The 23,294-nt window shown below is 41.4% G+C and overlaps 1 pseudogene; it reads left to right on the forward strand.

Moving 5' to 3' along the window:
* Positions 1 to 10,433: 10,433 nt before the first annotated feature.
* The window catches only part of LOC125345206, a 43,704-nt pseudogene continuing 30,843 nt past the window's right edge, over positions 10,434 to 23,294 (forward strand).

The following is a 23,294-nucleotide window of genomic DNA, read 5'->3' on the forward strand; positions in this document are numbered from 1 at the left end:
TTACAGTTTCAGCATTGAGTGAAAAAGCTCAGATAGTGCCCGCAACCCAATGTTTCCCACTATTAAGCACTCAATGTGCCCCAGTAATAATTTTTTAAAAAGGATAAAATGAAATAAATATTGTGCAAACCTGTGATGGGGGATTAACTGTCCTGTTTTTTGTTTACCCAGGGGATGGTGTTGTGCTCTCCCTTTCCAGCTCTCAGTCTGTGCTCAAGATTGCACTGAACAGCCCTGAGGGTCTCCTTTCTGTCCCTTGTTGTACTCAATGGGTTTGGGTAAGTAAAGTCCCTCCTCAAACTAGCAAAATGGAACAGTGGCCTATAGTTGATGATGGATTTTAGTGGGATGAAAGAAATCATTCACCTTTCCAGTTGCCTGACTCACACAGCATTATTTTAAAGGAAAGTATAAGGGGAGGACAGAACCAGTGCTCCTTATTCTGGACTTTTAGCTTGGGTCATGGCCAACCTAACTGATCCCTTAATATTAACCAGTGTTGATTTCTCCTATGTTTTAGTGCCAATTTGGAGTTGGTTGTCAAGTCTGGAATATCCTTGATAAATGTCCACTGGACAAGAAAATGCATGGAGATCATGGTTGTCCACAAGGGATAAGGACAATCACCTTGATCTTGCCTGAAGTAGGAGCTTCCCTCTAAAACAGGATAATAAATGACCCTCACACCTTCCCAAATAGTCAGCAACTATTGAGGTACCAACACTGGGGAAGAAAAGAGCACATTTCTTCCTTACTTTCTTCTTGGGACCTAATTCTGTTGTCATTACATTGAGAATTCTGTACACTGAAACTATTCTTTTTTTTAAGGACATAATTTATGAAAGCATCTATGATCCTTATTTTGTTTATCCCCCATGTTCTCCCTCAGCCTTTACATCAACAAAACCAGTTCTCTGTGACCATCAGATCATACAAGACACAGACATGAGTTGACAAAAAAGGGAGGAAACAGTAAAGCGGAAACAGATCCCATGAAAGAGGCACCTGAGAAGTAGGGTACTGAATATCTCCTTTTTTTGTCCTCTCCAGTGGTCTCATGTCTGCTGTTGGTTTGTTCTTAGGTTTTCTATAATGCAGGAAACACATTGCTTCCTACCTGCTCTGTGCTGGTACAAGTGGGCTTGTGGTCAGTGGTTCCTGCGCGTTTGCCATGCAGCAGTGGTGTCTGCATGGTCAACAGCTGGACATACTTGCTCTAATGTAATGTGACTGATCCCAGGACCTGGCTTGATTCTAAGTAACATCTGTGCTTTAAGAGTGGTTTTCTGGAGTAGAAAGCTCCTGGCAGCAGTGGTTTGTGTGTTTGCTTGTTTGGTGGATTTCTTTGGTTTTTGTTTTTTTCCTCTATGTCTGAAAGCAGCTGTTCTTGCCTGATGTTGAAAGCTGAGGCAGAACCCCAGCATCAGTTCAGCTCCTGCGTCTCCAGTTACTGTTTCAGGAACAAATATCCTGGTATTTGATTCATTTAATTGCTCATCATTATTCTCAGTGGCTTTGTACTATGGAGTATATACTTCTTTATTATTTCATAACTTATTCTTTCCTACCTCTTCTTACTTTCTTCAAGGTAGAAATAAAGGCACTAGGAAAAAGGTGGAGTAGTCATCAGACCTTTATCTCAAAATAAAATTTTAACAATTACTAAGTGCAAAAGATTCTTTATAAACACTTACATCTGAACATTTTCCAACTACACTTCTAAAATATTTAAATATCCAGAGCTGTAGTGATTCTTAAGCCTCTCATTCATTTGCTTTTGAAATGATTACTTCTGCAACATAATGAAATGTGCAAAAATAATTAAAAATGATAGCATATCTCAATATGTGCTTTCATCGAACACTTCTAACTACTATCTCCAATGTAGCAGGGTTTTATTCTTTCTTTTTAAAAAAATGTTTATTGTCAAACTGATGTACAGAGAGGTTACACTTTCATACGTTAGGCATTGGATACATTTCTTATACTGTTAGTTACCTCCTCCCTCATTCACCCTTCCCCCTCCTCCTTTCCCTTTCCTTCCATAAGTTATTCAGTTGATTTACACCAAACAGTTTTGCAAGTATTGCTTTTGTAGTCATTTGTCTTTTTATCCTATGTCTCTCTATTTTGGTATTCCCTTTCACTTTCCTAGTTCTAATACCAGTATACATGGTTTCCAAAGTACTCAGATAAGATACAGAGATAGTGCGGGTGCAACCACAGGAAGGGGATACAAGAGGGTCATCAATAATAGAAGCTACGGTTTCACATCACATGTTGAAAGTAGTTACAACTGTGATATAACAATCGTTTCCATAACATAGAGTTCATTTCACTTAGCATCATCTTATGTGTTCATAAGGGTATAGCTATTGGGCTCTTGTGATCCTCTGCTGTGACTTGCCTATACCTGTACTAATTATACCCAATAAGGAAAACCATAGAGTCCATGTTTCTTTAGGTCTGGCTCACTTCACTTAGTATAATTTTTTCCAAGTCCTTCCATTTCCTTACAAATGGGGCAATGTCGTTATTTCTCATAGAGGCACAAAATTCCATTGTATATATGTACCACATTTTCCTGATTCATTAGTCTACTGAGGGGCATCTGGGTTGGTTCCAGATTCTAGCTATGACAAATTGTGCTGTGATGAACACTGTTGTGCTGGTGGCTTTAGTGTGTTCTTGTTTGTGATCTTTTGTGTAGATGCCCAAAAATGGGGCTGCTGGGTCATAGGGGAGCTCTATTTTTAGCCTTCTGAGGAATCTCCATACCCCCATCCAGAGTGGCTGAACAGGTTTACATTTCCACCAACAAGGAAGTAGGGTTCCCTTTTGGCCACATCCCCTCCAACATTTGTTATTGTTAGTTTTCTTGATATATGACATTCTTACTGGGGTGAGATGGAATCTCAATGTTGTTTTAATTTGCATTTCTTTTATGGCCAGTGATATAGAGCACTTTTTCATATGTCTCTTGGCCATTCTCATTTCCTCATCAGAAAAGTCTCTTCTTAAGTCTTTAGCCCACTTGTTGAGGGGGCTATTGGTTCTTTGCAGTTTTGATTTGGAGGAATGTAATATTTTTAGTTTTGCATATATTTTAGATTGAGGCCTTTGTCTGTTGTATGGCTGGTAAAGAACTTTTCCCAATCTGTGGGCTTTCTGTTTATCTTGCAAGCTATGTCCTTTGCCATGCAGAAGCTCTGCAGTTTGATGCAGTCCCATTTGTCCATCCTTTCTTTGATTTGTAGCATTTCTGGGTCTTTGTTAAGGAAGTTCCGTCCTGCGCCAAGGAGCCCAAGTGTTTCTCCTACTCCTGCCTTTAGTGTTTTCAGGGTTTCTGTTTTGATTTTGAGGTCTTTCATCCATTTGGAATTAATTTTGGTGCAGGGTGATATATAAGGATCTAGTTTTAGTTTGTTGCATGTGTTGAACCAGTTTTGCCAGCACCATTTGTTAAAGAGGCTGTCTTTCTTCCAGACTATTTTTTTAGTGCCTTTATCAAAGATTAAGTAGTCATTGTTCTGTGGGTTCATTTTTGGGTCTTCAATTATGTTCCATTGGTCTTCAGGCCTGTTCCAGTGCCAATACCAAGCTGTTTTTATTACTATAACTTTACAATACAGCTTGAAGTTTGGTATTGTAATTCCTCCAGCACTGTTCTTTCTGTTTAGGATTGTTTTTGCTGTTCTGGGTCTTTTATTGTTCCATATGAGTTTCTGGATTGCTTCCTCTATTTCCTTAAAAAATGGTGTTGGGATATTAATGGGTACTGCATTGAATTTGTAGATAGCCTTTGGCAATATTGCCATTTTGATTATATTAATCCTCCCAATCCAGAAGCATGGGAGGTTTTTCCATTTCCTTAGTTCTGCCTTAATTTCATTTTTCATGTTTTTAACGTTCTCATCATAGATGTCTTTCATTTCTTTGATTTAGGTTATTCCTAGGTATTTTATGTTTTTTGAGGCTATTGCAAAAGGAGTTGCTTTCCTGATTTCAGCCTCAGCGTTCGGGTCATTAGCATATAGAAAGGCCATTTATTTTTGTGGGTTTATCTTATATCCCGCAACTTTACCAAAGTTTATGATCAGCTCTAGTAGCTTGGGAGTAGAGCCTATGGGGTTCTTTAGGTATAGGATCATGTCGTCTGCGAAGAGAGAAAGTTTAACTTCATCATTTCCTATTTGGATCCCCTTTATATTTTCTTCTTGCCTAATTGCTCTGTCCAGGAATTCTAGTACTATGTTGAAGAGAAGGGGAGAGAGCAGACATCCCTGTGTTGCTCCTGATTTTAAAGGAAATGGCTTTAGTTTTTAACCATTTAGAATTATGCTTGCTGTTGGTTTTCCTAAACTGCCTTGATTATATTCAGGAATGTTCCCCGGAATACCAGTTTTTCCAGGGCTTTCAGCATAAATGGGTGCTGGATTTTATCAACCCCTTTTTCCGCATCCAGGGATATAACCATGTGGTTCTTTACCTTGCTCCAGTTGATGTGGTGGATTACATTAATTGACTTGAGTATATTGAACCAACTTTGTATCCCTGGGATGAATCCAGTTTGATCATGGTGTATGATTTTTTTGATGACCTGTTGAGTCGATTGGCCAGATTTTTGTTGAGAATTTTTGCATCTATGTACATCAGGGAAATTGGTCTATAGTTCTCTTTCTGTGATGAGTCCTTGCCTGGTTTTGGGATGAGGGTTATACTGGCTTCATAGAATGTGTCTGGTAGTGAACATTCTCTTTCAATTTCATTGAAGGGTTTGAGAAATATTGGTGTGAGTTCTCTTTTGAAGGCCTTGTAGAATTCTGCTGTGAATCCATCTGGACCTGGGCTTTTCTTGGATGGGAGATCCTTTATTACCATTTCTATTTTAATGTTGGATATGGGTCTATTTAGAAGGTTTAAATCTTCATGGTTGAGTTTGGGGATATCACTTTTTTCTAGGAAATCATCCATTTCTTCCAGGTTATCGAATTTGTTGGCATAAAGGTTTGCAAAATAGTCTCTTATTGTGTTCTGAATTTTGGTTGTTTCTGTGGTGATGTTACCTGTTTCATTTGTGATCTTGTTTATTTGGGTGTTCTGCTTTCATTTTTTGATCAGGTTTGCTAGGGGTCTGTCTATCTTGTTGATTTTTTCAAAGAATTGATTTAATTCTGATTTGATTTTAATTATTTGCTTCCATCTGTTGACTTGGGGTTTGGCTTGTTGTTCTCTTTCAAGGAGAGTAAGGTGCTTCCTTAAGTTGTTGAATTGCTCTTTCTCCAGTTTGTTGGTTAAAGCACTCAAAGATATAAATTTCCCTCTGAGTACTGCCTTTGCTGTGTCCCAAAGGAGCTGGTACTTTGTGTACTCAAGTTGGTTGAATTCCATAAACATTTGAATTTCTGTTCTAATTTCTTCAATGACCCACTGATGGTTCAGCAGTGTGTTGTTTAGTCTCCATGAATTGTAGGATTTTCTGTGGTGGCTTTTTGAGTTGAGCTCTAATTTTATTCCATTGTGGTCTGAGAGAATGCAGGGAATGGTTCTGATACTTCTTAATTTGTACAGATTTTCTTTGTGCCCTAAGACGTGATCTATTTTGGAGAATGTTCCATGTGCTGCTGAAATTAATATGTATTCTGTTGTTCCTGGATGGAATATTCTGTGGATGTCGGTTAAGACAAGTTGGTCTATGCAGTTGTTTAGTTCTGTGGTTTCTTTGTTCAGTTTTTGGCGTGTTGATCTGTCCAGAGGTGACAGTGGAGTGTTAAAGTCTCCAACTATCAATATGTTTGGGTCTATTAGTGTTTTTAGAGTCAGTAGTGTTTGTTTGATGAAGTTGGGTGCTCCTGTATTGTTGTGTACATATTTAGGATGGTTATATCCTCCTGTAGGAGAGATCCCTTTATTTGTATGTAGTAACCTTCTTTGTCTCTTCTTACCATTTTTAATTTGAACTCAATTTTATCTGATACTAGGATTGCAACACCAGCCTGCTTATGGGGGCCATTTGCTTGGTAGATTTGATTCCAGCCTTTCACTTTTAGAAGATGTTTAATTTTGCTGGATAGATATGTCTCTTGGAGGCAGCAGAAAGATGAACTTTAATTTTTGATCCAACTTATGAGCCTATGTCGTTTAATTGGAGAATTAAGTCCATTAATGTTGAGAATTAGGATTGAGAGATGATCATTTGTTCCTTTCATTATAGCTATCTTGTTAAAAGCTGTGTCTTCCCAGTTCTTGATCTAATATTTTGGTCTATTTAGGGTTCATTTCTCTGTCTGTATTGGGATCTTGTTTATTTTCCCTGTATAGTACATCTTTGAGGATTTTCTGTAAAGCTGGTTTGGTGGAAACATATTGTTTAAGTTTTTCCTTACTGTGGAAGACTTTTATTTGACCTTCAGCTATGAATGAGAATTTAGCTGGGTACAGTATTCTTGGTTGGTAGTTATTTTTATTTAGAGTTTGGTATACCTCATTCTAGGCTGTCCTTGCTTTCATGGTCTCTGCTGAGAAATCTGGGGTAATTCTGATTGCTTTTCCTTTATGTGTGATTAATTTATTCACCCTAACAGCTTTAAGGATTCTTTCCTTGGACTCTATTGATCCTCTTTTGATCACAATGTGTCGGTGGGATGTCCTATTCTGATCTGGTCTGTTTGGGGTTCTAAATGCTTCTTGTATCTGTATAGTCCTATCCTTCTGGATATTTGGCAAGTTCTTGACTAATATTCTGTTAAATAGGTTGCCTATTCTATTAACTTCTTTCTCTAGGTTTTCCTCAATACCTATTAGCCTAAATTACGCTTCCTGATTGTGTCGGGAGCTCCTGGAGTGATCTGTTTTGTCGATTGGATTGGGTTTGTATTGATTTTTTATCTTTCTCCGTAGATTCTAGGGAATCTTCTGCTCCTGAGATTTGATCCTCTGCTTCAGCTAGTTGGGACTGTAGGCTAGCTACTTGATTTTGAATCTCTTTTCCTTCTGACTGGTCTTTCCTGATGATTTCCATGTCCTTGCTATAATTATCTCTTAGGTCCTGCATGGACTTCTTTACTTTATTAACTTCATTAATTTGCTTTTGAGTGCTGTGTCTCAAATCTTTTAGCTAGGTAGTTATCTTTTCATTTGACTCTTGAAGTTCATTTATCTTTCTATTTGTGGAAGCCATGAAATTCTCCATTAATTTTTGCTTTGCCTCCACACGCTCTAGGATAATTGACTGAAGAGATTCAAACTTTTCATTGATCATTTTTATCAGTAGACTTTGTAGAGCATCTTCTATGTCTTTGATTGACTGCTCTGTTTCCTGCTTGTTTTGAGTGGGAGATGAGACTCCATTGTTTGCCATCTTTCTTGTGTTTTTTCTGCCCATTTGGATTGGGAATGCCAATCTACAAGCACGTGTGAGCACCATTTAAGACCCAAAGCAGACCTTACCAAGCTCTGTTGTATAAATCTTAGAAGTTCCCAATTATATACAGATATCTTGTATACCTGTATATAAAATTAGATTTGGTGTTCCTAAAGAATACAATTTTGATATAACAACCAATCCTGAGCCCTGTATTCAGTAGTTACATATTTACTGTTACAACCCTATGAGCAATTTTTGTTCTTATATTAAGTTCTTTTTGGACTGGCTGGATTTCTCTTAGAATCCCTTTGATTTGCTTGGATTGAGCAGGGATACGCTCTATCCAATAACCAGGGGTCAATGTAATCTGGAGGTCCTGGAAGTAGATCAGGAGGGTAAGTTAGAGGTAGTAAAGAGAATAGAGTAAAATGTATGGGGGGTGCTGATTTTGGTTTAGTTTCAGTGACGTGGAAATGTGGAGTAGAGTAGAATCAGTAGAAAGAGCAAGGTTAAAATGATAGACAATGGGGATTTAGCAGAAAAGAGTGGAGGTGTTATTCGTAGAAAAGTAATCTTTAAAGAAAGAGAATGTGAAGGGAGAAATAAAGTAAAAATACTGGAAGACAAATGCACAAAACAGAGAAAAATTAGTAAAAAAAAAAAAAAAACAACAACAGAAAAACGAACAACCAAAAAAAAAAAAAACAAACTTGATAAAGCAAACAAATAAAAATGGAAACCAAAAAAACCAACGATGTCTCAAATGAAAAAAAAAAAGCTTAAAAATGTTTGATAAAATGGAGTCTTCCTTGTTTGGGTGGGCTTTCTAAAGTCTCAGGTTTCCTTGCGATGGTCTGCAGTCTATTTTGCTGCTTGGCTGGTTTGACTTGCTTTCAGTTTGCAGGGGTGGATCTGCTTTGACCCCTCCCCCGCACCTGTTAGCGAAATCCTGGAGCTGTGTGGTTCACACAGCTTGCAGGTAGGACTCAGGTGTCCTCTGTAGATGAGGGACGTGAACAGTCTTGTGAACCGTGGCTCCTCCCATCTGCTGTGGGGCCACTGCCTTTAATGCCTGGTTCTGAATAGGCTGTGGACTCAGCACGGCAGGGCCCCTCTGGCCTGGTTTACCCAGCTGAGAGTTGCTTGCCTGGGGGAGGTTCCTCCCTCCTGGGCTGGGCGGCCTCCTGGGTCGAGCTGGCTGTTGGACCCGAGTAACTGCAGCCGTAGTCAGGCCATGGGGGATGCAAGGCAAGTGAACCAATGCATGCTTTATTTCAGGAGGGCCAGGGTTTATACAGGATTAGAAATCAATTTCACAACTTCAAGGGTAAAAATTAATACAGCATGATATCCATCTCAAATACAAAAGTAGAGGATATTACTACTGTGAAGGAGGAAACTTAATACAAAAACTTTCCTATTACAGGAGGTAGTTACTACAAAGATTGTTAATATAAAAACAAAGGATTATAACCAGTTGAGGCAGAACTATAATTATCTCCTAGCTACTATTTCCTCAAGACTAAATAACTTTGATCTTGACTTCATTGACTTGTGAAGAGACTTCCCTATCTACAGTGAGAATCTAACACTAAAGGCAGCTGGTCAAGCCAGTCTCCTCAGGGAGACTCTGTAAGGGGGAAGGGGAGATTCTTATAACAAAAGGTGGAGTCCTTTGGCCCGAAAACACAAAGAAAATCTTTACTAGGAATGTGTTCCCAAGGGCCTATTAGTATGCTAATAAGGCATCAGAGTAACTGTGCCCAGGCTAAGTTTTCCACTGGTCAGAGAAATTAATTCTCCCACAGCTGGCTGTAGAATTCAGCTCCATTTTGGGCAGGGAATTGGGCTTCCTCTGTGATGGGACCGTTTATCTGTCTCAGGAACTGTTTGTTCTCCCATCTGGTTGTTCTTTGCTGCTGGTAGCTACTTGCCACTTGCTTTCGGCTTTAATTTAGAAATTCTGGCTGGCAGGGCAGGGCACCTCTGGCTGAGTTCACCTGAGTGTGTGCACCGCGGCCCAGGTCGAGCCTCCCGCCTGGGCAGGGGTCGTTCTCATGGACAGAGCTGGCTCTCACTTGTCGGGCCCTCTTGTCCTTTTCAAAGATGGCCCCTTGTCCTCGCTTTCCCCAGGCCCGCTTTAGTTCTAATCTGGTCTGACCCTATGCCAGTGTCAAAGATGGCGCTTTGCTCTGGCTGTGGGGGAAGGGCAACCTTCCAGAAGCTACTCGGTGGGTGTGAGTGAGAGTGAGTTTTGCGGGGTACTCACACTTTCTCTGCGATTTCAGCTCATCGTGCTCAGCCTGTGATCTACATCTGTCTGCCGCCTTCTGGAGGATTTCTCCCTGGTCACCGTTGTGTGCTTTAGGTGTGTGGAGTGTGGGGCACTGCCGGCACTGGCACAGTGTTTTCAGGCCAGCAAAGGCAATTTTTCCCTCCTGGCCAGAATCCCTATACTGTTATAACTTACTTGGGCTGTCTTTCTAGGAGTAAAAGTTTCTCTGGAGTGGTGAAACTGCGATGTCTAAGGGAGCTCAGCTAGGGCTCTGCTGCTCCTCCACCATCTTCCCGGAAGTTCAGTTTTATTCTTTCTTCCTTTCTTTCTTCTTTGATTCCTCCTTGATTCACTTATTCATTCAAGGAATACCTACTGAATTCCTATTATGTGCTTGTCCTGTAGTAGCCATATTCTTATGAGTAGGAAAGAAGACAAGAAGAATAGAGGGGGAGGGGAGGAAGAAAGGAAGAATAGAAAGAAATTAAGAAGCAAAGAAGTAAAGGAAGAAAGAAGGAAAACAAACTAGGTTAGATGCTAGTAAGTGCTTAAGAAAAAACTGAATTTATATATACATATATTAGCATAGAATATATCATGTAGGATATATAGAGAATTAACCTGTTTATATGTATATTCAAATGGTCCAAAAAAGTTTCCTGTGAGGCAGGGGTAATGAGTGTACAGCATAGGCAATGAAGGAGAAAGTTCTGGACTCTCCAGTGGTCAGTGCAGAGTCTCTGAGGCAGGTGTGCCTGGCAGCCAGCTCCCTTTGGCTGGGGCAGAGTAACCATGAGTGATGGTCAGCAAAGGAACAGCTGTCATGAGCAGGGCCTAGGGGACACAGGAGCCCTGCAGGGGGCATTGCAGGGGGTTCTTGTAAAGTGAACATGGATTTCTCTGGGTTAGTCAAGATAGGAGTCTTGTGTTCCCTATATCTTTGCTGTGTCCACTTCATCATTGTTCTCATGGGCTTTTTTTTTCTCTACCAAGTCATCCTCACCTCACCATTTTCTTGCCATTTGCCCTGCGGGGGCTGGAATCTAACACTCTCCCTTCCCTACTTTCTTCTTACCCCAAAGATGACGCTGGCCTGTCCCAGTCATGTTTTTAGGAATGAGCCCCTGATTACTAAAGAATATAAATGGTCAATACCAGAACCAACAATCCAAAAAGAGATCTCAATATATTCACACAAGATAGATTTCTACTTTACATAGTAGGACAGATGCAAAGTGTTTTCTTATTGCTGCCTTTGTGCTTGGTATAAACCAAAACCCATCAGCCCAACAGTTAGGGAGCACACATTCAGATTTTTAACATTCTGCAATGCAACAACTTTACTCTGCAACACAGGGAACAATGGACATTTATATCAAGAAATGGACCACTATTACATGACATAACTCAAAGGGAGAACCCAGATCAGGCAATTCATGAACACATGAATTCATGGGCCAGAGGTCATCAGGGCTGGACAGAGGGCATGGGTAGCACCTGTCTACTGGGTGTGGAGCTTCTGTTTAGGATGAGGAGGAGTACAGAAGGCTGGTGCTGTGGTTCCATACCACTGAATCCCCTGAATTGTACACTTCAAGTGGTATATTTTGTGAATGGATTTAATAAAACATCTTCAAATTACATGTACTTTCACTCAACTCAGATGAGCTCAAGCTAATATGGACAGGAGGGAAGACAAGAGAAGAGCTGGGATATGACACCGTGAGAGAGTGTAATACTTAGTATGTGTAAGACCCTGGGCTTGATCACCAGAATGAACACAAAGAAAAAAGAAAAGTCCATAGCTTGATAGTTCTCAGTGGTTTATAGCAATTAAAATGCATTTTTACTTAGTCAGACAATTTTGTGGTTATAATTCATAGCCAATGATCTTACACCTTTTTACATACTGATATATTGATGTTTTTCCCATAAAATTCAGAAAAAAAATAACACTGAGCTAACTGGGGACTGGTAGCTTACACCTATAATCCAAACTAGTAGGCTGAGATCTGAGGGTCCCAGCTCAAGACCAGCCTGTGCAGGAAAGATGTTGAGAGACTTTTCTTTAATTAACTATCCAGAAGCTGGAGTAGAACAGTGGCTCACATGGTAGAATACTCAGATTTGATTTTAAAAGCTCTGGGGAAAGTGCCAGAGCCTGGAATTCAAGCTACACACACACACACACACACACACACACACACACACACACACACACACAGTGTGATATTCAGATATAATGACTTGGAAAAAAATTAAAGCAGGAACCACCAGCACTCAGCTACCCTCACTACTTTGAAAAACAATAGATTTCATTAAACTATAGTCACAACAATAAAGCACTTCAACCATATTCTCCCTCCTTCATCCCTTCACCCATTCCCCCATCCCCATTTCCCAGTAGAGGTTGTTTTGCTATGCAGTCTCTTTCAGTGTTTATTAATTGTACAAAGGGTGTTCACCATGGTAAAGATCCCTCTTCAGTCTGCTCTTGCTCATTGGAGAAAGACATGATCAGTCAGTTGACAACAAAGGGAAGTGATGGCTTTGCACACATAGTATTTGGGAGACAGAGCAAGGAGACTAGGTCGCTATTGCCCCAGGGGTAGAAACAATGTTTGAGGACTAAAAGACATGAAAAGACCAAGACCGGCAAGTGAGTTAATAAAGATCGTGCTAATTGAATTGATTTCATCACTCTAGAAGTATAAGAATATTGAAGCATCACATTATACTCCATAAACTTAAAGAGTTATGATTTGTCAATTAACAATTATAATTAAAACATTTTTATACTGAGAAACTGAAGGGACAATGACATAGGAAGAGATAATAGACTTAGAATCCTCACCTCCAATAGTAAGAGAGTAGAGTGAGTAATGTTACCAGGACAGAGTTCTGTTCTAAGTTACCCTGTCCTACACCCTCTTGACTCCAAGACTGCTTCAGATGTTAAGTATAATATCATCTGTAATGAAGTGTCAGCAGGCAAATTTAAATAAAAATCTAAATTGGCTCTGTCATACTAAGTTCCCTATTTATTTTTGCTTGGTTGTGAATTTATTAAAATATTAATATTGTAATACAGAGAAATAAGGAGAATGAAGTGAAAAAAATCCCAAGGTATTGCTGGACACTGATGGCTCCTATCTGCAAACCTACCTATTCAGAAGACTAAGATGTGAGGGTCATAGTTCAAAACCATCCCAGGCAGGAATGTCTGTGAGACTATTCAAGTATGCACACACACACACACACACACACACACACACACACACACACACACGCCAGAAGTGAAGCTGTGTCTCAAGTGGTAGAATGTTAGCGTAGAGAGAAAATGCACAAGGATATTGCCCAGGCCCTGAGTTCACCCCCCCTCCCCCAGACTGGCACACACAAAATAATATTTTTTCAATCAAGAAAAGTGAGAGAAGGGAAAAGGAGTTGGTTGGGAGGGATGGATGAAAATGCTGAAAGAGGAGACATTGATCAAGGTGAATTTTACTCGTCAGCTACTTTGTTGAATGGCAACTCCTTTGTACAACTATTTAAAGACAACGAAAATATTTTTTAAAAAGTTCTTAACTAGGCAGTGGTGGCTTATGCTTACAATCCTAGCTAGTCAAGAGGTTGAGATCTGAAAATCCTGGATCAAAACCAGCCCAGGTAAGGATAGTCTGTGAAACTCTTATCTCCAATTAATTACCAAAAAAAGCCAAAATTGGAGCTGTGGCTCAAGTAGTAGAGAGCTAGCCTTGAGCATAAAAGCTCAACAGCATTGTCCAGGCCCGGAGTTCAAGTCCCAGGACTAGCATAAAAATAAAACAAAGCAAAACATATTGCTAATAATAACATTGTTTTTATTAAAAATTTCTTTTTAATCTATTGAAATGATAAATCCATTTATAGAGTGAATTGCACAGGTTGATTTCCTATTGATAAAAAGGATTCATGTGTCCAGTTTAAATTCTCTGTGTGGTATATCAACTTTGGACCCATCTTGCCAGATCCAACTTGTCAAGACTTCATTAAAGTCTCACCTCTGAGGAATATTAGCCTGTAGTTTGGTAATCTATAGTTTTTTTTTAAATTCACTTAGTATTTTTATTCTTAGTGAGCTATGATTTAAATTCAGGTCTTGCTGCTTTTCAAGTTATGGGTTTAATTAACCCACCTGCTTCTGCTTCCCACAAAGGTTTCTTCTAGGCATGGATTACCAAGCTTTAAGATTATTTTTATGGTAAAAATTAGAAACATATAGTTTATAGGTTGTATGCTTTTCAGCATTAATGGACTTAGAACTCAGGGCCTTCTGATTCCCAAACAGATGACCTACCCTGGAGCCACGCTGCTTGCCTCCATACTTTTTCTCTCTAGCATGACTTTTTTCATGACTCAGGTGATGTAGTTGAGTGAAGGCTTTATCACAAGCCTATTCCTTTCAGGAGAGTGTGTGTGTGTGTGTGTGTGTGTGTGTGTGTGTGTGTGTCTGATGTCATTGAAGGTGGGAATAAATGAAAGGTTTTTTTTACACACTGCATCTATAGGGCTTCTGTCTAGTGTGTGTTCTCTGTGACTCTGAAGGTGACCTTATCAACTGAAATCTCACACTCAAAGGCTTCTCTGCAATGTGAGTTCTTTCCTAGATCTGAAGGTCACTGGAGGAAATGAAGGCTTTCCCACACTGCTTACATCCACGGGGCTTCCCTCCAGTGTGAGTTCTTGCAATGAATATTTATATCAGGTGGATTTCAGGAATAGAGGAGACCTTCCCAAGCCACCAGCCAGACCTAGCCCTGGAACTGCACAGCCTGAGGCACATGTCAGATATTTATAAAGAGACTTGTTCCCTACCTCAGCCGTGTAGATGAGCAAGGTGACTCGGTTGACTTAAAGGACAGGATGCACTGCAATGGGTGTCTGAGTCCCGGGCACACCACAATTCCAGGCTGCCTGCCGCCCCAGGACTGCGATTGCAGCTGTGTGCTGGCTTCCTCTGCGGCTTGGGCTCTCATCTGCCCTAGTCTGGGGGTGCTGCCTTTGTAGGGAGGGAGTGCCTGGAAGACTTGACTCTCGCCCAGCCTCACCACTCACCACCTGCCCAACCAGAAGCCTCAGTTTGCCGCTCTGTGCAATGAGAGAAAGAATGGGCCTCCTGCCTAGGATGTGAAGACTCAGGTGGCGCTGGACACAGACAGCACCACGCGATGTCACTGCTGAGATGAATCATCGCTGTTGACAGGAGGTGCACAAGCTGCTACCCCTGCAGCTGTGTGCCAATGAATGACACACTCGGGTCTGCCATTGGCCTGTCTTACAGGGTACTGAGAGGTCCAGCCAACTCTGGGGGCCGGAAGTGCCCTCAGAGGGTGCAACAAGCACCAGCCACAGGTTATGTGTCCCTCCATCCCACTCTCGATGACAAGTCCTAGCACTCACCTTGGCCCGACCCTTGCTGGCAGTGTTCGCGCGTGCGCACCAGCAGCCATCTGTCCTGTGGCCGGCTCCCAGTGCCTCCTTCAGCTGCTGCACTGGAGCTACAGTGGGTCTGCTGGGCCTGGTTCGCCAACCTGGCTGGCTCTTCCAGGACGCGAGCCTTCCAGGCTCTGGGACTATGAGTAGCTGTCACTGCGGCCCATCCAGGCCCTGGGAAGAGCCCTGTTACAGTGCCAACTGTTCACCCAAAAACTAGTTTAAGGCAGTAAATTTTCTTCAAAATGATACATATTTGTCCAACCTCAGATTATTCTTTAAGAAAAAATACTTTCGGTAACATGTGTCCTGTGTTCCCCTACTGTGTTCTGCTTGACATATGGCATACCAATGTTTCCTTGAAGATTACAGGTCATAATTTTCCACCTGCTATTTTAGCACAGCACCTCTAATACTGGTCTTTCATTTGACATTCATACATCTTTCCCTCCAATTAATTTGCATGTTTATTTCTTTCACACTACTTCATATTCCTTGTACTTCTTAGCATGAGTGGTGAAGTTCTTAAACTATTGTTTGATCATCTACATTTTTGTGAAAGTCTGGAACCATTTCAGAAGTCTCTGACACCAAAGTAAAATGTATTTATTTTGGAAGGAAACCAGCAAGAGTTGAAACCAAACCATTTGGATATATTTTGTGTTTGTACTAGAACTAAATTAATCAAGCCAGAAAATATGCCTTAGCAATGTCTGACATTAAAAAGATTCCATAACAAAATGAAGCCACTTGAAAGATGAGATAGAAGACAACTCAAAATTTATCCAGATAAGAATGAAATATAAATGGAACTGCCATTTGCCCTAAATAGGGAGGAAGAAATTAGGATTACATACAGAAGAACAATATACTCATGTAAAATGACATACATTTGAGATTCTCTACCAGGAAGACCATACACATCTCTTTTAATTCTCATAAAATCATCTATCTTCATTTATACAGAAATAAGGAAGTGTAATTAAAGACTACTCAACTCAGGCAGCTTTTGACATGGTATAATGGATGAGTTGGTTGTTACTGAAGGACACATGGAGGTAGACCTCTGTGGAGGCAGCACTGGTGGGCAGATCAGCCCATGGCCCTGTCACTTGTGGGGTAGGTAGTCCTGAGAGTGGAAATTAAGAAATGACATTTGGTGCTTGGTTTGAAGTCTTCTAAAAAGAATAAACGCCAAGACTTATACATATGATTATTATTTTCTTTCTGAAAAAAAAGCCATATAGCAAGAGCAATGACAAGTTTTAGTAGAGGATACTGCAAAAAAAGCTTTTTCAAGATGTAATGTGTTACAGGTTTGAGTAGAGGTGCATATTTCTACAGTAAATGGAAATGATTGACCCTTAGGGAGTCATTATTTGATGGCATACATAATCTGGTTTCTGATAGAGCATTGCTTTCGAATATTTGTGAGCATATGGGAAAAGTACTTGTCTAATATGACAGGAATATTGTCAGTTCTACATTTCTAAGTAATCTTCAAATTCTGTTTTTTAATCATATTTGTTCATCTTTTTTTTGCTTTTGCTCCAAAAATAATCTGGAAAGTTGATGGATGTTTTCTATATAGGAAACACTCTAAACACACTGATAGGACATGGAAAGGAAGACAGTGATAACCTAGTAAGGTTAACCTAGTAAGGATAACCTTACAAGGTTATCACTTGACTTCAACTAGCTTTCCACACATCATCAACTGCCTTATGATGTTCATAGTTTAGATATTTATATGGTTTTCTTGTTCGGCTATTTTTGAAGTGGTGTGTGTGTGTGTGTGTGTGTGTGTGTGTGTGTGTGTAGCTTTATTTAACACCCAGTAGTATTTACTTCAGTCTTATCAAGAGATTATAAGTCTCAAAATGAATTAAGAAGAAGCAGAGAATCCTGCCAAGTGTCACCTTCTCTGTAGAGGCCCACAGTCTGTCTCCTACATAGTCCTTAGAGTAAGCAGTTTTGTTGGATGCTCTTAACTCAGTTCATGTAGAGTTGTCAAGAGATCATATTGAATTCATGTTGTGTGCCATGGTTGGAAAGGAAAAAGTCATTATCTAAGTAAAATAAATCAGAATGAGATAGAAATGAAATCTAGAAAGCTTTAATGTGCTTTATTCTTTCTGTTCTTCAAACTTGACAAGGAAATTATTTTGTCTCTGTAGATTGGGGGAAGAACCTCTACTCATAGCCATATGGAATTCAACAAGGAATGGGCTAATGATCTGACTCCCTGAAAATCAATTGGCCTTGTCTAATAGCCTTAAGAAAAAAATATATCACTTTGACAAGAAAGAGGTAATTATTTCAAAAAAAGAAAACATTATTTTTACTGATTTTTTTCATCTTCTCTTTTGTCACTTGTTGTACAGCTTCCTGCAAAATGCCATGATTGATGACTTCTTCCTAGACAGAGCATTCCACCCTATGTCAGTGAGCTCTGGGACATAATTAACTTTGTTTCCATGCACTCAGTTACCCATTAGTATTTTTGCCAAGCTTCATAATGCTTTATGAGGGAGTAGTCTTGAGGGCTCTGAGGATCATATGTATCCTAGGAAGGTTATTTGAGCATCTTCAAGGTTGGCAAGCCCAAAAGCAATGCGATATTTGACAGTTTTTATATTTCTTGCAAGAGCAACACAAATATAGTATACATATTGTTCTCAGGAGTAAAAAGCACTTTAACATGGGTTCTAAATAAAAGTGGCTTTTTCTGGTAACAAATCAGATTTTTTTTTTTTACCTTAAAAAGTAATTGGGACAACATTAGGGCATATTCAGTGCTTTAAGAACCTTAGGGTTGAGGGTTACTTAGAAGGAAGCCTCACTAAAGAATCTTACAGGTGACTTCCCTACACTCTTGGATAGTTGGGAGCAAATATTTTATATGTGGCAAATATTTTTAGAACATTTCACATTTAGATACAATATTTGTATCTAGATACAAATGGTTTATTCTAGTATAGAGTTTGGAAGGACTTAAAGTTGGGCTAGCATAAGTCAGGGTGGGGACCAGGCTGGATAGACAAGGTAGGCAGATAGTGACCTCATCTCTTTCTTCTTCTTAGTAGTACCTCTTCCTCTCCATCATGGCCTCACAACGCTGAGCTGCTACAAAAGGAGACCAGTAGTCTGATCCTTCTAGCTCTATCAGTGAGGTCCAAACTTCTCTTTTCTGTATATGGACTATTATATTGCCAATAACATTTCTCTGAAAATGCATATGCTCATGGAAGCCAAAATATAAGAAATGTGAGAAAATGGAACAGGACCGGTGATTCTCAAACCCAAATGCTTCCTAACAGGCAAGTGCTTATTTTCTTGCCACATGCTTCACACACAAACACCTCTATTAAACCAGGTGCTCATGGCTCACACCTGTATTTGGAACTACTCAGAAGGCTAAGATCTGTGAATCATGGTTCAAAGCCAGCCCAGACAGGAAAGTCCCTGAGACTCTTATCTCCAATTAACCACCAGAAAACTGGAAGTGGTGCTATGCCTCAAATGGTAGAGTGCTAACCATGAGGGGAAAAGCTCAGGCAGGGACAATGCCCAGGCACTGAGTTCAAGCCCCATATTTGACATTAAAAAAGAAAAAGAAAAATCGCCCCTGTTGAGTAAGTACCACAGGAATGTTGCTTTTCTGTTAATTTGTTTCAAATTGACTAGGAGCTAGTTTCACCTTAAATGCTGTTTTTGAACAATATTGAGCAGCTAGGCCAAGGACTTGGCTCACTAGAGAAAACCTGGCTGTAGGAAGACCCACTCTGTGCCCCTCCTAATCCTCAGCTCCACTCTTGGAGCACAGTGAGGAAAAGGAACCCCTCTTTCAGAAAGTATTATACTAATTCCACTGCAATCCTTAGTCAGTGCTTTGGAGCAGATGGTTCCCATAGAAAATATGTGTTGGTCTCTCTCCCACTACAGGCATTTTACTATTTTAGCTTCTTTTTATATTCACAGTATTTGTTCTAAAAGTCTGTCTTCTTCCTTGCCCTCTGTACAGAATCAAAATCAGCTGCTGGAGAATGTTGCTCCTTTCAAGGACAATCAGGTCTGGCTTTCAAGTCCAGTCTCATTAATGATCTGGCAATATCTTTATGAGTATTGTTCCTTTATCCTCATCTGTGAAGGTAGCCAGCAGAGAATGGAAGACTGACTACCAAAGGAATACAATTAGAAAGAAAACATCTTCCCTTAAAGCTTTCCTAAGAGATACTTTTATGCAAAAAGGGAGGAAACAGAGAAAACAGGGAAAAGGGAACAATACAAATGAGAAGGACCAAATGTCTATGAGCTTCCTGGAAAATTGGGGAAGTTACTGAGGATGTGCTGTGTGTGTGTGTGTGTGTGTGTGTGTGAATGTATGTTGTTCCTTCATTTTTTTGGTGCTTCCTATTCAAATAGTCTGACTTCAGACGTTCCATAAAATCTAAAATCTATTTGAGAATTTCCACCAAAAATTAAGATATATATTTTAAAATGCTTATGACTAATAATTACCAGCTGACAATCCAGTCCAAAAAGTCATTGCATATAAGTTTCAGATAATCCTCTATTTTTTTGTTACCCATAGCTCAATGCCCATATTCCTGTAACAAAATCATAAAACAATGTTAAAATTAATTTCACAATAGTTTGATAATTAAGTTACTGGCTCTTCTTGCTGGCATAGAAAGAGGTGAGAAAAAGGACATGTTCGCTTAGGAGAAGCAGGCAGGTCCAAATCACTAGGAGGGCTTTTATAACACTATGAATCCAAGACCTTGCTGAGTCCCTCAGGAAGGTTGTACTTCCTTTCTCCACTCCTCAATTTGAAATAATCTGGCCTATAATCTCGCTACTGGTGAGAGTAGCATGTATTCCACAGTTGAGCATGTATGTTATCTATATTTGTCATTATGGCCTAACAGCCTAAAGAAGGATTATTAATAATCTGAAATTGGATATAGCCACTGGGAAGATGTTATTTTGATACTATTCAATGAGTGTTTTGACCTTAAAGTGTTTCACTATCATCAATTAACACAATATTTACCCCAGAAGACTTTCAAGGCCATTTTCTATGATAACCAGTGGGTCCCTAGAACATGTAATAAGTATACACATAACAGTGCCTAGAGAAAAAAAGAAACCTAGTCAGTGTTTCTGAATTTGCATGTTCTGTCTCTGCAACAAATGAACTTTCCCATACAATTAAAAAGTCAATATGAGAATTTTTAAAGTAAACATTTTTACATATTTATTCAGTGGTGATATTTGGAGATACTTTGCTAAAGTCAAATAAAAGTCTGCCTGTTTCTAAAATTCCAGCATAAGTGACACAATAGAGTTGCTGTAGAGTATTTTGCATGATGTGAAAAGAAAAATCTCAGGACAAATTTGAAGATAGAGTTGTGATGCTTTACATCAATGGTTTCTACTATTCTTCTTTTTTTTTTTTTTTGGCCAGTCCTGGGCCTTGGACTCAGGGCCTGAGCACTGTCCCTGGCTTCTTCCCACTCAAGGCTAGCACTCCGCCACTTGAGCCACAGCGCCGCTTCTGGCCGTTTTTTGTATATGTGGTGCTGGGGAATCGAACCTAGGGCCTCGTGTATCCGAGGCAGGCACTCTTGCCACTAGGCTATATCCCTAGCCCCTCTACTATTCTTAAGTATGAGGAAAACATTACAACTGAAAACTTCCTCAGACCCAACCACAAAATTAGTTGAGAAAATTACTTGGGGGGGGGGGGGGTCTCTGGTGTGGCTCAGTGAGAAAGTGATGAACTTAAATTCCTGAATCCCTAGGTTCAGTTACAACACACACACACACACACACACACACACACACACACACACACACAGTATATTTATTGGGAATATTCCACTCCGTGCACCTAAGTGGTAAACAAATGCCTAATGTATCTGTTGGGGAACCCTTGGCCTTGTGGGGGATGGGCATTGGAGAGCGCGCCCCAGACGCCGCCCTTCCCCCAGCCCTGGGGAATGCGGAAGCAGGCCACAATTCTCTGGGTCCAGAACCAGAAGAACCAGCTTCACGAACAGCCCCCAAACTTCCTTGCTAGCCCATGCACCCCCAGTCTCCCCCTGGCCTGGCACTTTCTGAGTGACATTAGCTCATGGGTGGGTCCTATGGCAAGCTCGCCAGCCTATCAGCGTCCTAGCCGATCAGCCCTCTCTCATCCCTTCCTACCATTAGCCTTTGCCCCTGCCCTAATAAATCAGATTGCTCACGAAGCATCTCCGAGGTCCGCGTACGCCTGGCTTTCTTCACGGGTAAGGAGGGAGGTAAAGCGATCTCGTACGAATGCGTGCACCTGAGGTCTTTCCTGGGCCCCCCACTCCACCCTGGCCTTACCTGCGGGTCGGGTGACCAGGGGAGAGGGTGAGAAAGGGAGCTGTTAGAAGCATAGCAGAGCCTTGATCCCCATGCCAGGGGAGGCGACCCGAGCCCGGCACTTGGCGCACAGGGTGGTTTGGCAAAACCCACTCGAGGAAGTCCGGCTCCCGATAGACCCTCAGGGAATTAGGGTGGAAACCCTGGGATGCGTAGTCCTCCCACCCAGGTCTGAGAAGAGGATGGGACAAGTTCAAAGTAGGTGAAGTAATTCGCCCCTTGAAATCCTGAAGTTCACCCTCCATAACGCGGGGATGAATATCTCAGAACCATGTGCCATGCTTATTTGGCAGAAGCTAAATCTCAGGGTCCCGTGGCTAACTGGAGCCAACCCACTCTCGTGGGAAACTTGGGATGGACTAGAGCGGAAGTTAGAGGAGGCACCATGGGGAGGAGAACTCCCACTGCAAGCTTTTAAGACCCTCAAGACTTGCTTCTCCTTGGACCCAGGGGGGAGTCCCTGGATTCAGGAGAGGGCAGTTGGAGGGAATTTTGGTCCGGAGGGGGCCCCCGACGCCCCGCTCCGAGAGGCCCAGGGACGAATGCCAAGAGAAGCGTGGCACTACCGGCTCGCTACCCCTCCCCCACGGGAGGCCCGGCTCGGCTCTATACATATGCAGATTTTGGCAGCCCCGCTGAAAGCGGCAGCAGTGCTCCACCACCAAAAAACAAATGGCCTGGCCGCTTTTGAACTCGGAGCCCTTACCCCTTCATGGGAGTTACAGGAAACTGAAGATTTCCATGAGCTCAGCAGGGTGGTCCTTGTGAGAGGCGGGCCTAACGCACCCTGGGCAGAGCATCTGCTTTGCAGCCTGACTTTCAGATTCCCCACCCACCAAGACAATAAACAGCCTGAGGCCCTCTGGGCAGTCCCCATTGTCCCGGAGATGAGCCAAAGACTGAAATCATCATAGCTGGGAAAAAGTTCCGAGTCTTAATTGATACTGGAGCAGACCAGACCATATTAAAGAAGGAGTTAGTGCCTCCGTGGTGGGACCTAATCCTCGGCCCCCAGATGTCGGGGGTGGGAGGCACAGCTGAGAGTGAAACAACCAGGGACTGGCTCCCTTGGGATGATATGAATGGTGGCAAGGGAGTAGAGCGTCCCTTTATAATGACCAACTCACCAGATAACCTGTTGGGATGAGATATCTTGGGAAAGATTAAGGGTGCAGTCATCACAGGCCAGGACCTGCCAGGTGGCCCTAGTGGCTACTAAAAAGAGCCTCCCTCTGAGGCCTCGGGGCAGGAGGCTCCTAATTCTTCTACAGGGCCTCATCCCCAATCCTAAGGGCCACTGTTCCTACTGTCCCTGCCATTCGATGGCACCCAAGCGCCCCGATTTGGGTGGAACAGTGGCCTATTCCCTCAATTAAATTAGAAAAGTTAAAGGAAATAGTATTAGAACAACTGTCCCTCGGGTATATTAGACCCTCGCTGAGCCCTTGGAATAGCCCTGTATTTGTTGTACAAAAGGCCTTAGGTAAATGGAGGATGGCACAGGGCCTAAGGAAAATTAATGAGCGGATAGTCCCCGTAGGCACCCCCTTAAGGGGGTTGCCATGGATCCCCTCTATTGCTCGGGATCTTAATTTTATTATACGTGACATTAAGGACTTTCTTTTCCATTCCCCTTGACCCCCCAGGATTGTGAGAAGTTTGCTTTCTCTGTGCCCTCAGTTAACTACCAGGGGCCAGACCAGAGGTATGAGTGGGTAGTATTACCTCAGGGCATGGTTAATAGTCCTGCCTTCTGCCAAC

The sequence above is a fragment of the Perognathus longimembris genome, chromosome 2 (genome assembly GCF_023159225.1).
Source record: "Perognathus longimembris pacificus isolate PPM17 chromosome 2, ASM2315922v1, whole genome shotgun sequence".
Lineage (NCBI taxonomy): Eukaryota > Metazoa > Chordata > Mammalia > Rodentia > Heteromyidae > Perognathus > Perognathus longimembris.